Here is a 19,291-nt window from a genome sequence, read left to right on the forward strand (position 1 = left end):
CTGAGCAATTCCCAGAACTGAGAGTTCCTCCCTCTTTTAGACCATATAGGGTAACTTCCTGACATTGCCATCACGGTGCTGTGGGAGTGTCTTTTAACATGCTAATGCGTTACAATTAGCATATAATGAGCGGGGAGGACGACCAGAGGTCACTTTCCTTGTCTTGTTGGTTTGGCGGGTTTTGGCTGTCTTCTTTACCACAACCGATTTTATCAGCAAGGTCTTTGTGACTTGTATCTGGTGCTGACCTCCTATCATCCTATGACTTATAATGCTTAGCCTCCTGAGAATGCAGCTCAGCAGGTCTCAGCCTCATTTTACCCAGCAACTAGTCAAGATGGAGTTGCTGTGGTTGAAACGCCTCTGACATTTATAAAAGGGCAGCTTTTCAGAGCTACCACTGTGTCTAAAGTTTCTCAAAATAACCTGCTCAAAATATACAAAAGAAGTATTTTTTGAGGTGGTATACTCTGATCTCTTTTAGTCATATTTTGATGTGTGTTCTGAGCCCCAGCAGCTCCTAGCTCTGCCACATATTATTTATATAGTTCTGGGCAAAATTTTAACTTTAGAGATCTCTATTTCTTTATCTATTAAAATAGTAATGATCATATTAAGCTGCTGTATTTTATGAAAATCAGGATTAGGTAAGTACCACCCAAATACTCCAAAGCTATTCAGGCTTCTAGGGTCCTGTACCCTTTTCTTTTGTCAAAGTACAATTTTCAAAGCTAAAAGCAGACTTCTCATACATAGAATGTACATGTGTCAGAGACCTTTTTAACTCATTAATGATGGAAGCATCAGAATCATAAAACTGGTACAAAGGAGCCTAGTAGAGATAGAAATATTTATGGTCAGAAAGAAATAATAGTAGAATAAGATTGCTAAATTAAGTAACAACACTGGCTAATAATCCACAGGTCAGTAAGACTGTAACTTTTGGCAATTATATTTCCTATGGGTGGAAATAGTTTTCATTATTATGAGACAGAAAATATTTGCATTGCAGTCAGATAAGAATCATTTTCAACATATTACCTTCCCCCGTCAGGGTTGTAGAATCTCTTAAACAATAGTAAACAGTGTGTGAAACAAGTGTGCACGCCTCCAGAGAATGTGCTAATCCTTGGGTGGACCTACTAGATGGTGCTCCAGAAGGGTACTTACAGGACATGCGGTCATCCTATTGCCTATTTCCAAGAGTTGATCTTTTTTTGTTAACACGCTAACAGGCAAATGGTCTCAAGTTCTATCTCACAAAAGTCTGGTTCCGTTTTCAATATTCAGAGGACTCCTGTGGGGCTCAGATTCTTCTGGGCATCACTCTGAATTTCCTGCCTGTGATGGTTAGGTTTATGTATCAGCCTGAACCAGACTACAGTAACCAGTTAGTCTATTAAACATAAATCTAAGTGTTGCTTTGAAGGCATTTTGTGGATGTGGTTAACATCTACAATCCATTGAATTTAAATAAGGGCAATTGCCTAGATAATGTGGGTAGGCCTGATTCAACCACTTGGAAGGTATTAAGGCCTCAAGAATGAAACAGGTTTCCTGTAGGGAGAAGTAAATCTGCCTTAAGGCTATAGCATCAGCTCTTGATGGAAGGTTTCTGGTCTGCTGACCTGCCCTATAGATTTTGGATTTACCAGCCTCCACAATTATGTAAGCCAATTCCTTGAAATAAATCTCCTAACTCATATATGTGTGTATGTATATAAATATGTGTACATACATACACACACACAGTCATGCACCCATAATGATGCTTCATTCAATGACAGACTGCATATATGATGGTGGTCCTCTAAGATTACAATACCATCGTATTTTCACTGTACCTTTTCTATGTTTAGGTACACAAATAGTTACCATTGTGTTACGATTGCCTAGAGTATTCAGTACAATAACATGCTGAACAGGCTTATAACCTAGGAGCAGTAGGCTAAATCATATGGTCTAGATGTATAGAAGGCAATTCCATCTAGGTTTGTGTCAGTATACTTTGTGATGTTCACACAATAATAAAATTGCCTAATGATGCGTTTCTCATAATGTATCCTTATTGTTAAGCAATACATGACTTCGTGTGTGTGTGTGTGTGTGTGTGTGTGTGTGTGTGTGTAACGTATCTCCTCTCCTACTGGTTCTGTCTCTGGAGAATCCTGACTAATACAATACCCTTGCTGAATACCTGACACCCCCTTCCCATCCCCTTCCTTCACCACCCCCAAACCCCTTACCTCCTGTGACTGCTGTCCTCGTCTGCATCAGTTTGCTGCATTCATAGGCACTACCACACTTTATTAACTCACTTTAGCAGATGCTTTGGGGATAACAGAGGATAATACAATAGAGCAGGAAATTGGACTACTGGGTTTCGTTGTTCTTAATAGCCATCTGTGATTAGCACAAAGGGATTTCTCACTGGTCATCATTTTCTTAATTCCAAATTGTCACTATGTTGGAATCCATCCTTTCCCTATATCTGTCTTTCTTAACTTTTTTCTTGGATCCTGGGCCTCTGAACTTCAATCTCCTCCAACCGCCCATGGAAAACTCAAAATTGCCCCTGGGGGTTTATGGTGGCTTACGCCTGTAATCCCAGCACTTTGAGAAGCTGAGTTGGGTGGATCACTTCAGCTCAGGACTTCAAGACCATCCTGGGGAACATGGCAAAACCCCATCTCTACAAAAAATACAAAAAACCAGCTGGGTGTGGTGGAGTGTGCCTATAATCCCAGCTACTCGGGAGGCTAAGGTGGGAAGATCATTTGAGCCAGGGAGGTGAGGGCTGCAGTGAGCTGAGACTGGGCCACTGCACTCCAGCCTGAGAAAATCAGAGTGAGACCCTGTCTCAAAAGAAAAATAATTAAAATGAAAACAAACTCAAAATTGCCACCAGTTTATTATACAAAGAATGTAAATTTCACGGGGGCAGGAATCTTTGTCTCTTTTATTTCCTGACATATCCCGAGCACCAAGAACAATGGTACACAGTGAGGCACTGCATTCCACAGTTGCAGTTTACCCATGGTGAGTTGAGGTCTGAAAATATTAAATAAAAAATTCCAGAAATAAACAATGTATGAGTTTTAAGTTGCACACTATTCTTAGTAGTGTGATCAAATTGAGAGGAGGGGCCAGCTGGGCTTCCTGGGTCTGGTAGGGGCTCAGAAAGTTGTGAAACTCACTCATTTCCTGCATCAGGACTTACTTCAGTCCTGGATGAATAATATTGAAGATATATGCTTAAAATATTCCTAACACCAGGATGTGTGCATATGTTTTCTTCCCCAAGAAAGCTGTAAACAGTGAAAATTTTGCTCTAAGTTTCCCTGTGCCCTCTCTGCCTTCCCCCTCCCGCGAAACTAAAGTAAAAGGAATGTTAACTGCCAGTTTTTCTGTGACCAGCGGACCTTGTCTATACTTCCAATTCCAATCCCTTGTAAACACATTTTGTAAAGTCCTGTAAGATCCTGTCTCCTTTGCCATGTCACTGCAAGGTCATAAAGTAGATAAAACCTCAGTTGCAATTCCGGTTTTCCCCAAAATCTAGGACATGTCACAAAATACTTTACTGCCTTTGTTTCTTGCTCTGGTAACGTCTTCCCACTGCACGTATTTTCCGCCTTAAAGAGTTTAAAAGGCAATTGTATAATCGAACTCTGGCTACCTGTTCGGGACCTCTTCCACCCTCTGGAAGCTTTGTACTTTCACTCTGCTCAATAAAGCCTACAGCTTTTTCTCCCTCTCGGTCTGTGTCTCTATCACTTGCCACGGTCAACCACCACACCAGTTTTTTGGTGTGGCTAGGCAAGAACCTTAGGTGTTACAAAATCTTGCCCCATCCTGCTCTGTCCTTGCCCCATCTTGTCCCGTCCTGCTCTGGATGTGAGTCTTCCCTTTGTCCAGCTTCTCCACACTGCCTATGCTGCCTGTCCATTAGTCACTTAGTAGCTGTCTTCATTATCAGATGGCTTGTTGTGGTAGCACAGTGGTTGTGTTCAATGAACTCTTATTTTACTTAGTAATGGCCCCAAAATACAAGAATGATGATGGTAACAATTTGGATATGCCAAAGAGAAACCATAAAGTGTTTCCTTTAAGTAAAAAGGAGAAAGTTCTTCGTTTAATAAGGAAAGAAAAAAAAATCCTATACTGAGGTTGCCAAGATCTATGGTAAGAATCAATCTTCTGTCCGTGAAATTGTGAAGAAGGAAAAAAACATTTGTACTAGTTTTGTTGTTGCACTTCAAACTGCAAAAATTACAGCCACTGTGTGTGACAAGTGCTTAGTCAAGATGGAAAAGACATTACATTTGTGAGTGCAAGACATGAACAGAAATGTGTTTCAATTGATGACAATCAGGTTTGGTACTACCTGTGGTTTTGGGCACCCACTGGGGTTCTTGGAACGTCTCGTCCTATAGGAAAAAACTACTGTACTTGTTGAATGAATTGAATGAATTAAATGAATGCAAAGCTTTCTTCTCTCAATGACTGTCATTCTAGTTTAGTGCCAAATGGCGTATTTACATAGCTGAAGAAGTCTATTAACAGTCTGTCTAAAATAAAATGTCCCCTACCTTTTTCTGGATGATTGGTAGTATGTAGGTGCAATGGTCAGTTTTATGTGTCAGGTTAGCTTGGCTACAGTCCCCAGTTATCCAAACACTAAGACAGGTATTGCTGTGAATATATTTCACAGATGTGACTAAAGTCCATAATCAGTTGACTTTGTAGGAGAGATTATCCTATAGATAATTTGGGCAGGCCTGACTCAATTACTTTAAAGACTGAAAGAGCAGAGCTGAAGCTTCCCTAAAGAAGAAATTCCACGTGTGGAATGGCCCCTTCAGCCCATGCCCAAGAGTTCCAGGGTGCTCTCCTGATAGCCTGCCCTGTGGATTTCAGATTTGTCTAGCCAACCCCACAATCGCATAAGCCAATTCCTTGCCATGAGTCTGTTACTATGTATCTTCTGCTTATCCCATTTCTTTTATTGAGCCCTGATTGATATAGTAAGTGTTGGGTTGGTGGCTGCAGTAATATTTTTTTAAATGATTCTTTTTCCTTTTGTGTTAATCAGCATTCTGCAGAGAAACAGAACCAACAGGATATCTAGATAATAGATAGATAGATACATACATACATACATACATACATGCATACATACATACATAGATAATACATGGATAGAGATGAGGATATGCTGTCTGCAAGCTGGTGAATAAGAAAAGCTGGTAGTGTAATTCAGTTTGAATTCAAAGGCCTGAGAACTAGGGGAGCTGTAAGTCTTAGCTGGAGAACTAAGAGCTCTGACGTCTGAGGGCAGGAGGAGATAGACGTCCCGGATCAAGAAGAGAGAGTTCACTCTTCCTCTGCCTTTTTGTTCTGCTTTTGCCATGATCAGATTGGATGATGCCTTCCCATATTGGTGACAGTAATGTCCTTGACTCAGTCTACTGATTCAAATGTTAATCTCTTCTGGAAATATCCTCATAGACACTTTCAGAAATAATGTTTCACCAGCTATCTCGGCACTTCTTAGCCCAGTCAAGTTGACACATAAAATTAACCATCACACTTTTTATGTTTAAAGATCTTGGCACGGTGCCTAATAATACAATGAGCATAATATAAATGGTAGCTGTAATTACTATTCTAGTACTCAGAGAGAAAACCATCTAAAACGAATTTTACTTATATTTTAGTGGTCTTTGAAATTCTAATTATTTATGCCAGATAAGCTGCCCACACTTACTTAGAGAATGATTAACTGAGGGATAATTCAGATCACTGCTAGCAATCATCTTCAGTCTGACACAAGTTCAACTTTAGAATAAGTTTATTCCTTGATAAAATATGCTTCATTGAGTAGGATCCCAGTGGGGGAACCTATAGCACTGTGCAGTAGATAGCTGTCATTTACAACTGCCCCCATCTTTAAACAACACACCCCACACTTTGGTATTTTCCACATTGTGAATTTTACTTTTTCAAGTAAGAATTTTTAAAAAAATTCTTATATTTCTTAGCCTCCTTTGCTGCTAGAGGACAGACATGTGACTTAGATCCTGCAGGTCAGATTTACCTGAGCGTGGCTTGGTTTAGAATGAGTGCTAAAAGGCTGGGCCTGGGTAGAGGCAGAGGAAGTTGGGGGTTTGGGATGGTGGTGGTGACAACTTCCTCATCACAATTTTGTGGCTCTAAGAGATGTTCCTGGAAGTCTGATCTAGAACTCCATACTCCAGTTCTCCTAACAGTTCCGTGAGTTATCCAGTATCTTACGGTAAATCCCTTGCTGTTTAAACTGACAAAGTGGTTTCTACCAACAGTACCTAAGCACCTTGACTGATACAAATGACTTGGGACATAGAAGATGCTTTACACAACTCTGTTGGATTGATTATATATTTTATATTTAAATGTATTTTAAAATTGTAAGTGTAAATTATGCAAGTTGGTAAAAATTTTCCATGAGTATAAATGAGTATTAAGTAAAAAATGCCTCCCCCGACAACTTTCCAGTCTGCTTCCCCAGAGGTCACAACTCTTAATAGTTCACCCTCATGATACAAGTTGACCTATGTAACAAACCTGCACATGTACCCCTGAAGTTACAATAAAAGTTAAAAAAAGAAAAAAATTTAGTGTATATGTACATACATACCCCTAATTTTTGAAAAACACAAAAGGAACATACTACACTCTTCTGTAATTTGATTTTTAAAATTTAACAATGTCTTAGACATCTTTCTGAATCAGTACACTTAGATCTATCTCACTCTTTTTAATGGCTATGTGGTCATTTAGTGTATGAATGTGTCTTCATGTATTTAAACAGGCCCTATTGATAGGCATTTATGTATTTCCAGCTTCCTGCTCTTAGAATGTTGCTATCAACACCCTTTATAAGTTGGCATGATGATATGTCTATGGACACATACACACACACACACACTCATACACTTGCACATTTGTGCAAGTTTATTTATAAATTCCCCAAAGTGGAATTGCTACACAAAGGGTGTACACATTTTAAATGCTGATAGATATTGCCAAATCAGCCTCTAAAAATGTTACTGATATGTGATTTACACTCTCCTCAAGCATTAATGAGCTTTAAACTGTAGCAGCTGGAATTTTGTTTGTTTGATTGTTTTTAGAATTTTGCCTCTTAAGCATTGCTTTTTGGGTTTATTTCCTTCCTCAAACAAAAGAGCAGAGGCAAGGGGATGAACATGAATCAGAACAGGAGTGGACAGACAGGCTCAGGGCTAAGGACTGACAACGTTCAAGGCTCAAGGAAGGAAGTTTGCACTTGCAATGTGGTGACCAGGAAGCTCCTCAGACAGGAGAGCAGCCTGCATGGGTTGCTTCAAATCATCACATGTAGTACTACAGACACAATAGACGTAATTTGGTGAAACATCTTGGTACACATCACATAGAAGCTGCATAAAAGCAACCCACACTTATATAACACTTACATATCATATCCCAGGATGTGGTCTAATATTCAGTAATGTGAACAAAATGAGCTATGCATGTTCCACAACTTTGATGCAATACCTGAGCCCTGGATTATATGAGCGCTACAAACCTTCCCATATTACCCATATTTGTAAGTTCGCCAGCTAGGATGAACAAATAGCATCAACAATCAGGCTCTGTTGCCTCTTGCTATTCAGGAAAATGAACTCTCTTCATAATCCTTTCAAGCAGTTCTGACTTCCTCAGGTGTTGCCTGCATATGCTCAGGAGATTAATCCTTTTGTGTACACTGTGGAATCATCTTTAGAGCCTCTTTTACTTCTCTGGGTGACTTTGGTGGTGTCTTCTGTGGCTGTCAACACTCAAATAAGCAATTATGCTATTTGTAGATTTATTGTAGGAATAGTCCCTTTGCAGTTGTAGAAATCTATTTCCCCACCCTTTGAATCTGGGCTGGCTTTGTGGTCTTCTCTGGCTAACAGAATGCCACAGAAGTTAGGCCTGAGGCTAAGCCTCAAGAGCCATCACATACCTCTCTCTCTCTTTAAGATCCCTGCTTCCGTCATGAGAACAAGCCTGTACTGAGCTGCTAGAGGATGAGAGACCATGTGGAGCAGAGCTGAGTCAGTCTAGTTGGCCCAGCTGAGCTGCAGACATGTGAGAGAGCATAGCTAAAATCAAGAAAGCTACAATTGACCCATACTGAACAGAGACCTGAGCCCTGCTGAACTCAGTCAAGACTGGAACTGTCCAGTCAATTCATAAATGTATAAGTAGTAATAATTGGTTATTGTTTTAAGCCACTGAGTTTTAGGGTTATTTGTTAGATAATGTTATTGTGGCAATTGATAACAATATGTGCTACCAATGTCCATCAAGACTGCTACAGTGCCAATGGTCTTTCAGCTGTTGGTGCTTTTCTGATGTCTATGCTGTGATTGCAACTGAACTGAATCAGATATGGAAAAAGAGAGGGAGGACCTATAGAAGCCAGTATAGCTGTATCAAATACCTCTCTTTGAGTTTAGACTTCAAAAGAATAGTACAATGTGCAGCTGAGCTAAACAGGACATGTTAACATGAACCTGTGTCAGGAAAGTTAAAACCTCAAATGTACTGAATTATAAAGAAAAACCATAACAAAAGAATTTTTAAAAATACAAGTTCTTATTAAAGCAGGAAAAGAAAAATCCAGTATGTCCCTCATTTGGGCCTGACAGTGCAACACTGAGTAATAGAGAAACAGTGGAGCTCCTTGGATCTTGCTTTGTTCTTGCTTTTCTCGTCCAAGAGAATGACGTCCATGCTGAAAATTAACTATCAAGAAAGGATAATGGGAGTCTTTGAGGAATGAAAAAATTGTTAGTGAGCACTCATGTGTTCTACATTAGAGCTGGCCTGCTGGCCCAGGAAACTGAGAAAAATTGCAAAATGTCAAATGTAAACTTTGAAATGTACTTGAGGGTTATTTCTGTGGTCTAAAAAGACTTCCCAGAAATTTATTAATTTTAACAAATAATACTTTATTAAAATGACACATTTAAACATCCCTGCTCCTGCTTATGTCTTTAGGCTGAACTTATAAACCTTATTCATTTATTTATGCATTGAAAAGTATCAGTTGACAGCCTTTGGTCTAGGCACTGGGAATATCAGGAACAAAACAGATAAAATATCTGTGGTTAACCCATACACATATTCATAGTATGATGCTTCCATACTAATGGACAGAAGACAGAAAATAAGCAAAGTAAACAAACAAAGTATTTGCTATATTAGAAGGTGGAAATTTCTTTTCTTTCTTTCTTTCTTTTTTTTTTTTTTCAAGACAGAGTTTTGTTCTTGTTGCCCAGGCTAGAGTGCAATGGCTCAATCTCAGCTCACTGCAACCTCCGCCTCCCAGGTTCAAGTGATTCTCCTGCCTCAGTCTCCCAAGTAGCTGGGATTACAGGCATGTACCACCATGCGCGGCTAATTTTTTAGAATTTTTAGTAGAGACGGGGTTTCTCCATGTTGGTCAGGCTGGTCTCGAACTCCCAACCTCAGGTGATCACCCGCCTTGGCCTCTCAAAGTACTGGGATTACAGGCGTGAGCCACTGCATCTGTCCTAGAAGGTGGTAATTTCTATAAAGTCAATTAAAATAAGGAAGATGGAATGGGATACGTTTTAAAGTAAGGTGGCAGGGAGACCTCACTTCAAATATTTTAAACTGCAGTTATGAATTTAATATACTTGATTTCTTTTCCATTAAAGGAATTGTCTGAAAAATCTTTTCATAAATCTAATAAACTAAAACATGGCTAAAAGATGGCTTCTTAGGGTCTCTCAAATGTTGAAAAACTATATAAACAATACAATTTCAACCCAAAATTACAAGTCTAAATCGATTAGTTATACATTTCAATTTGGAATCACAGACTGACCTCTTAACTTTTAAAGGCCAAGTCTCCTAAAACACCTAAACCAAATATACACAAGTTTATAAACCCAAAGTATTACGACCACACCCTTGGTTCTCTTAAATTCTACACTTGATGAGAAATTATTCATAGCATGGATGTTGTGCCAGAGACTAGCATTACATAGACCAGCTGACTTTTCTGGTCCTTTCCAAACTTCAGATTCCACCATGCTGACCAACAGCCATGTCTGGGAACTTGATAGCAGAGCATGTGCTACTGCGTTTTGGGGGTGGCCCTGGTCTGAGAAATGGTGAAGATAGCCCAGACAATAAGCAACCAGGAGCAAGAAGCAGGACAGCAGAGGTAGGATAACAAAGAAATCAGGGTCTTAAAAGATAACTAAAGAATTAAAAGAATTTAGATAAACAAAAAGTAGGATAAGGAAAATGAGTGAGGACAGAAGAACCAGAACCATTAGTTCAAATTGTTGAGAGAGCAGCCCATAGAGCATGTGTGTCATTGAGGTCTCTGGGTGGGAACAGTGCCCAGACTATGAAAGAGCAGAGGAATTAAGAATACAAAAGATTTATTGAAACAAATGAGAATAGAAACACAACATACCAAAAACTATGGAATATAGTGAAAGCAGTACTCAGAAGGAATTTTATAGCTGTAAGTACATACATTTAAAAAACTTCAAATAAGCAACCTAATAATGCATTGTTATCAGAACTAGAAAAGCAAGAGCAAACCAAATTCAAAGTTAGTAGAAGAAAATAAATAATAAAGATTGGAGCAGAAATAAATGAAATTGAAACAAAGAAAAACCACACAAAAGATTAACAAAATGAAAAGTTGATTTTCTGAAAAGATTTTAAAAATTTGACAAACCTTTACCTAGACTAAGAAAAAAAGAGAGAAGACCTAAATAAAATCAGAGATGAAAAAAGAGACATTACAACCAATACCACAGAAACTCAAAAGATCACTAGAGGCTACTATGGGCAACTATATGCTAGTAAACTGGAAAACTTCAAAGAAATGGATAAATTCCTAGACACATACAAACTACTAAGATTGAATCATGAAGACATCCAAAACCTGAGCAGACCAATAACTAATAACAAGATAGAAGCCACAATAAAAAAAAGTCTCCCAGCAAAGAAAAGCCTGGGATCTGATATCTTCACTTTTGAATTCTGTCAAACATTTATAGAACTAATACCAATCCTACTCAAACTATTCCAGAAAATAAAGGATGAGGGAATACTTCCAAACTCATTCTATGAGGCCAGTATTACCATGATACCAAAACCAGACAAAGACACATAAAAAAAAGAACACTGCAGGCCAGTATCACTGATGAACATTGACATGAAAATCCTCAACAAAATACTAGTAAACTGAATTCAACAGCACATTAAAAAGATCATTCATCATGACCAAGTGTGATTTATCCCACAGATGCAAGGATGTTTCAACATACAAAAATCAATCAATGTGATATATCATATCAACAGAACGAAGGACAAAAACCATATGATCATTTTGATTAATGCTGAAAAAGCATTTGATAAAATTTAACATCCATTTATGATTTAAAAAAACCCTCAAAAAACTGAGTATAGAAGGAACATTGAACCTTAACATGATAAAAGCCATGTAAAACAGACCCACAGCTAGTATCATACTCAATGGGAGAAAACTGAAAGCCTTTCCTCTAGGACCTGGAACATGACAAGGATGCCCACTTTCACACACTGTTATTCAACATAGTACTAGAAGTCCTACTTAGAACAATCAGGCAAAATAAAAAAATAAAGGGCATCCAAATTGGAAAAGAAGAAGTAAAATTATCCTTATTTGTAGACACTGATCTTACTTTGAAAAACCCAAAGACTCCACCAAAAAACTATTAGAATTTATACATTCAGTAAAATTGTGATTACAAAATCAGCATACAAAAATCAGTAGCATTTCTATGTGCCAGCAGCAAACAATCTGAAAAAGAAGTCATGAAAGTAATCACATTTACAACAGCTACAAATGGAATTAAATATCTAGAAATTAACTTAACCGAAGATGTGAAAATCTCTACCATAAAACTATGAAATATTGATATAAGAAATTGAAGAGGACACAAAAAATGAAAAGATATTCCATGTTCATAGATTTGAAGAATCAATATTGTTAAAATGTCCATGCTACCCAAAGCAATCTACAGATTTGATAATCAATATTGTTAAAATGCCCATACTACTCAAGGCAATCCCTATCAAAATACCAAGGACAATCTTCACAGAAATTTTTTTAAAATCCCCAAATGTATATGAAACCCCAAAAGACCTCAAATAGCCAAAACTATTCTGGATGAAAAGAACAACACTGGAGGAATCACATTATCTAACTTCAAATTAGACTACAGAGCTATAGTAACCAAAACAGCATGATACTGGCATAAAAACAGACACATAGACCAATGGAACAGAACAGAGAACCCAGAAATAAACCCATACATCTACAATGAACTCATTTTCGACAAAGGTGGCAAAAACACACATTGGGGAAAGGACAATCTCTTCAATAAACGGTGCTGGGAACACTGGGTATTCATAAGTAGAAGAGTGAAACTAGACACCTATCTCACACCAGGTACAAAAATCAAATCAAAACAGATTATAGATTTGAATCTAAGACCTCAAAGTATGAAATTATTAAAAGAAAATATTGAGGAAGCTCTACAGGACATTAGACTGGGTAATGATTTCTTGAGTAATACCCCAGAATCACAGGCAACCAAAGCAAAAATGAATAAATGGGATCACATCAAGTTAAAAAGCTTTTTTTTAAAAAAAAAGCTTTTAAAAACAGCAAACAAAGTGAAGAGACCACCCACAGAATGAGAGACAATGTTTGCAAACTACTCATCAGACAAGGTCTTAATAACCAGAATTTATAAGGAGCTCAAACAACTCTATAGGAAAAAATCTAATATTCCAATTAAAAATGTTGAAAATATCTGAATAGACTTTTCTCAAAGGAAGACATGCAAATGGGAAATAGGTATATGAAAAAGTACTCAACATCACTGATCATCAGAGAAATGCAAATCATAACTACTATGAGACACCCTATCACCCCATTTAAAATGGCTTTTATCCAAATGACAGGCAATAACATATGCTGGTGAGGATGTGGAGAAAAGTGAACCCTTGTACACTGTTTGTGGGAATCTAAATTAGTACAATCACTACGGAGAACAGCTTAGATGTTCCTCAAAAAACAAAAAATAGAGATACCAGATGACCCAGCAATCCCACTGCTGGGTATATACCCAAAAGAAAGGAAATCAGTATATTGAAGAGATATTTGCACTCCCATGTTTATTGTAGCAGTATTCCCAATAGCCAAGATTTGGAAGCAATGTCTAAGTGTCCATCAACAGATAAATGGATAAAGAAAATGTGGTACATATACACAATGGAGTACTATTTAGCCACAAAAAAGAATGAGATCCTGTCATTTGCAACAACATGGATGGACCTAGAGGTCATTATGTTAAGTGAAATAATATAGACACAGAAAGACAAACTTCACATATTCTCACTTATTTATTGCAGCCAAAAATTAAAACAATCGAGTTCTTGGAGATCGAGTATAGAACTATGGTTACCAAAGGCTAGGAAGGGTAGTGGTGGGTAGAAGTGTAAAGAAGCATAGGGGTGGAAGTGGAGATGGTTAATGGGTACAAAAAATAATTAGAAAGAATGAATTAGATCTAGTATTCAAGAGCACCACAGGATGACTATAGTTGACAGTTTAATTGTACACTGTAAAATAACAAAAAGAGTGTAACTGGGTTGTTTGTAACACAAAGGATAAATGCTTGAGGTGATGGATACCCCATTTACCCTGATGTAATTGTTACACATTGTATGCCTGTATCAAAATATCCCATATGCTTAATAAATACATATACCTACTATATACCCACAGAAATTAAAAACTAAAAAAAAAAAAAATTCAAAAGAGCATAGTTTAGAAGGGGGGAAATTGAGGCAAGGTATGGGAAAGTGTAGGAGATGCAAAATTTCTGACTAATTGTCCAATGATATTTTACAAGCATAGATGCTTTCAGGGATTATACCATTAATTAACACATTAATTCAGAAACAAAAGGGTTAAAATTATGGACCATCACTACCCATATAAAATTATGATAGGGAGATGTTAGATTTGCCTCATCTCTACCATCCATTCATCCATCCACCCAGCCAGCCAGCCATTCTTGTCCTTCCTCCCTCTATGAGGCTGAGGCAGTGAAAAATCATACTTCATCTGCACCTTACAGTGTAATAGCATAATCAATGAGTTGTAGATAAAACAATCCAATGATTATTAATGATTTTTCTTTGAAGTAGAGAATATATTTTTTCTATGGCTCTGTTTATTTTGCGTGACATACGAGTTTACTTTCTCTGTGTGATTTCTGCCTCCCCACAAAGGATATTAACTCTGTAGGTCAGTAGTGTAGCTAGAGAAAATATCAGTTTTTCCTACTTAAAAATGTTCTACTTAAAAGAAAAATCTTATTTAATAGGCTTTAGAAACCTTATCATAAATGTCTATAATATAATATGCTAATGAGGTATAGTATAAAGAATGTGCAAGAGTACTTTTTTCTCCCTATCTAAATCTGAAAATAGCTTTAAAATATTTATTTATTTATTTTTTTTTTTTTTGTAGAGACAGAGTCTTGCCATTCTTCACTCAGGCTAGTCTCAAACTCCTGGGCTTATGTGATCCCCCTGCTTCTGCTTCCTAAAGTATTGGGATCACAGGCATGAGCCTGGCCATAAAGTAACTTTGGGGACAACTTTTCTTTTTAAAAAAAAAAGTAGTTAAGATCAGCTTACCTTTTGTGAAACTATTATTTCCCTTTTATAAATTCAAAAAAAAGTCTCTCACGGAAACCCAAATAAATTTCCTTTAAATAACTGGCTTGGCATAATTTGAAAAAAAATAGACCATGTAGATTTAATTTAATTAAATACTGTATATTAAACTTAATCATCATGTTGACATAGTGAAGTATCATTGACTATATGGAATAGTAAAGCTACCCAAATCATAAGCCAAAGCCACATTAATAAAAGCATAGCCCAAAAGATAATTTTATTTGAGATTTTGAAAAAATATTTTCTTACTGAGACATGATCAGACTCAAAATAGGCCCAATACTTACAAGACTCTTATACATGTATGTTGCATTCTAGGCTTAGTATTTTCCTCTCTCTTCTTATAACTCATCTTCATATATGGTCATATTGGATGGTCAGACATGTGTGAAACACTAAGAAGAAATACTTAAAATGAGAAAAATACAGAGTACAAAAACATCACAATGCAATTCACTTGGGTCCTATAAGATTCATGGGTTTATAATGTTTACAACAACAGCATAGCAATAGGGAGGTAAATGAGCACATAAAAATTCCTTCTTAAAATGAAAATTTTCCAGGGAATTGCTTTCACCCCAGGAGGGCTCATTTGCTCAGGTACAGTGGTTGGGGGAAGGGTAAGTCTGCAGAATGTCATTCAGGAGGGAGAGGCTGAGGCCAGCAGACTCTCATTTTCTCAGTGCAATACAGCACTCACCAATTATCAACAGTGCCATACCCTGAGAATGGATTCATTCAAATGGACTTGATCCTACTGCACACTACCACATGGGGCTGAAAGACCTTTAATGAAACTGCAAACTGGGCTGCTCTGTCACGATCCATCACTGTGAGTGCTAGCATTGGCTTACATGATCAGATTTTAAAAGTGATGCTTCTTTTTGTTTAATCAAGATATAAAACCTGCAACAACAGCACTAGAAGTCCATGGAACCCCACTTGAGAAACCCTGCTCTAAGAGTTACTATGAGGGTTAAATGGGTTAATGATATATTCAAAGCTCTCAGAAGATTATTTGGGCTGGGTCTAGCAGCTCATGCCTGTAATTCCAGCACTTCAGGAGGCTGAGGCAGAAGGATAGCTTGAGCCCAGGAGATTGAGATCTACCTGGACAATATAGCTGTCAGGCCTCTGAGCCCAAGTCTGCACGTATACATCCAGATGGAGTGAAGCAACTGAAGAATCACAAAAGAAATTAAAATGACCGGTTCCTCCCTTAACTGATAACATTTCTCCACTGTGATTCATTCCTGCCCCATCTTAACTGATCTATTGACTTTGTGAAATTCCTTCTCCTGGACAATAAGTCTCAGACGCTCCCTGACCCAGTACCCTGTGACCCCTGCCCCTGCCTGCGAGAGAAAAACCCCCTTTCTCTGTAATTTTCCACTCCCCACCAAATCCTATAAAACTGCCCCACCCCTATCTCCCTTGCTGACTCTCTTTTTGGACTCAGCCCACCTGCACCCAGGTGATTAAAAAGCTTTATTGCTCACGCAAAGCCTGTTTGGTGGTCTCTTCACATGGACACATGTGACATTTGGTGGTGAAGACCCAGGAAAGGGGGACTCCTTCAGGAGTCCTCACCATCACTCTGTGAGGAGATCCACCTATAACCTTGGGTCCTCAGACCAGCCAAGGAACATCTCACCAATTTCAAATCAGGTAAGCGGTCTTTTCACTCTCTTCTCCAGCCTCTTTCACCACCCTTCAATCTCTCTGTCCTTCCAATTCCAGTTCTTTCTCCTCTCTAGTAGAGAGAAAGGAGACACATTTTATCCATGTACCCAAAACTCTGGCGCCGTTCACGGACTCGGGAAAACAGTCTTCCCTTGGTGTTTAATCACTGTGGGGATGCCTGCCTGATTATTCACCCACATTTCATTGGTATCTGATCACTGCAGGGACACCTACCTTGGTCATTCACCCACATTCCCTTGGTGGCAAGTCAATTGCGGGAATGCCTGCTTTGGCTGCTCACCCACATTGCAGCCCAGGACTACTCATCCCCTGCCCCCACTTCTCCATGTCTCCACCTTTCTATGGGCAACCTTCTGCCTTCCATTCCCACTTCTCCCTTAGCCTGTGTTCTCAAGAACTTAAAACCTCTTCAACTCATGCCTGACCAAAAAATCTAAATGCCTTATTTTCTTCTGCAATACTGCTTGGCCCCAATACAAACTTGACAATGGTTCTAAATGGCCAGAAAATGGCACTTTCAATATCTCTATCCTAGAAGACCTAGATAATTTTTGTTGAAAATTGGGCAAATGGTCTGAGGTGCCTTACATCCAGGCCTTTTTTACACTTCACTCCCTCCCTAGTCTCTGCTCCCAATGTGCCTTGTCCCAGATTTTCCTTCTTTCTCTCTCGTCCCCTCCTTTGGTCTCCACTCCAAGCTCAGAGTCCTCTGAATCCTCCTTTTCCACTGACCCCTCTGACCTCTCCCTCCTCCCCTGGCCGCCCCTCGCCGGGTCCCAATTCTTCCGCAGCCTCTGTTCCCCAACCCTATAATGCTTCCATTACCTCCCCTCCTCACACCCAGTCTGGCTTACAGTATCATTCTGTGACTAGCTCTCCTCCACCTGCCCAACAATTTCCTCTTAGAGAGGTGGCTGGAGCTGAAGGCATAATCAGGGTGCATGTGCCTTTTTCTCTATTGGACCTCTCCCAGATCAGTCAGTGTTTAGGATCTTTCTCATCAGACCCCACTAAATATATACAGGAATTCCAATATCTAACTCTGTCCTACAATTTTACCTGGAGTGACTTAAATGCCATCCTAACTTCTACCCTCTCCCTAGATGAACGGGAAAGAGTTTTTTCTCTAGCCCAGTCTCACTCTTACAGCTGCTGGCTTCATGAGCCAGACCTCCAGGAAGGCATTAGAGCGGTTCCCCAAGAGGATCCCCAATGGAACTATCAGGCAGTTTCCCCAAGTATGGCTAGGTGAGATTACATGATTTCCTACCTAGTTGAAGGGCTTAAAAAGTCAGCTTACAAAGCTGTTAATATGACAAACTTAAAGAAACTACCCAAGGTAAAGACGAAAACCCAGTCCAGTTCATGGCTCATTTGGCGGCAACCCTGAGCTACTTATACCTCCCTCCACAACCCCTCCACAACCCCTTATTCTGTTCTGGATCTCAAACATTCATTCTTTGCTATTCCTTTTCGCACCCTTCATCCCAGCCTCTCTTTGCTTTCACCTGGACTGACCCTGACACCCATCAGTCCCAGCAGCTTTCCTGGGCTGTACTGCCACAAGGCTTCAGGGACAGCCCCAATTACTTCAGTCAAGCCCTGTCTCATGATTTACTTCTTTTCCATCCATCTGCTTCTCACCTTATTCAATATTTTGATAACCTTCTAGTTATCAAAACCCTGAGATGCTTTACAGCCCTAGACCCTGAAGGGTCAGAAGACTGTCTCATTCTAAATATGCATTTTATCACCCAGTCAGCTCCTGACATTAGAAAAAAGCTTCAAAAACTGGCATCCGGCCCTCAAACCACACAACACGAATTAATCAATCTCGCCTTCAAGGTGTACAATAATAGAGAGGAGGCAGCCAAATGACAACGCATCTCTGAGTTACAGCTACTTGCCTCTGCTGTAAGACAACCCTCAACCACATCTTCAGCATACAAAAACTTCAGAACATCCAAGCCACAGCTCCCAGGGGCTCCTTCAAAACCACCTCGTGTACCTTGCTTCAAATGCCAAAAGCCTGGCCACTGGACCTTGGAATGCCCACAGCCTGGGATTCCTCCTAGACTGTGCCCTGTGTGTGTGGGCCCCCACTGAATATCAGACTGTCTGACTCACATCGCCGCCACTCCTAAAGCTCCTGGAGCTCAAACCCAATGTTCCTTGGCTGACTCCTTCTCAGATCTCCTTGGCTTAGCAACTGAAGACTGATGCTGCCTGATCTCCTCAGAAGCTCCCTGGGCCACCACAGACACCGAGCTTTGGGTAACTCTTACAGCGGAGGGTAAGTCCATCCCCTTCTTAATCTATATGGAGGCTACCCACTCCACATTACCTTCTTTTCAAGGACCTGTTTCCCTTGCCTACATAACTGTTGTGGGTATTGGTGGCCAAGCTTCTAAACCTCTTAAAACTCCCCAACTCTGGTGTCAATGTGGACAACATCCTTTTATGCACTCTTTTTTAGTTATCCCCACCTGCCTAGTTCCCTTATTAGACCAAGATATTTTAACCAAGTTATCTGCTTCCCTGACTATTCCTGGACTATAGTCACAGCTCATTGCCACCTTTTTCCCCAGTTTAAAACCTCCTTCACATCTTCCCCTTGTATCTCCCCACCTTAATCCATGGTATGGGACAGCCCTATTCCCTCCTTGGTGACTGATCATGCACCCCTAATCATCCTATTAAAACCTAATCATGCTTACCCTGC

The 19,291-nt window shown here is 39.3% G+C and overlaps 1 long non-coding RNA gene across 1 annotated transcript; it reads right to left on the minus strand.

The window, feature by feature from the left end:
* Positions 1–248: 248 nt before the first annotated feature.
* On the minus strand, positions 249–18,072 carry LOC117075995. Its single transcript, XR_004434196.1, has 4 exons — positions 17,984–18,072; positions 17,656–17,657; positions 6,343–6,347; positions 249–259 (listed from the first exon to the last, which is right to left on the minus strand). It is a non-coding gene; the product is annotated as an uncharacterized LOC117075995 (long non-coding RNA).
* Positions 18,073–19,291: the final 1,219 nt, after the last annotated feature.

The sequence above is a fragment of the Trachypithecus francoisi genome, unplaced genomic scaffold, assembly GCF_009764315.1.
Source record: "Trachypithecus francoisi isolate TF-2019V2 unplaced genomic scaffold, Tfra_2.0 Lachesis_group5, whole genome shotgun sequence".
Taxonomy (NCBI): Eukaryota; Metazoa; Chordata; class Mammalia; order Primates; family Cercopithecidae; genus Trachypithecus; species Trachypithecus francoisi.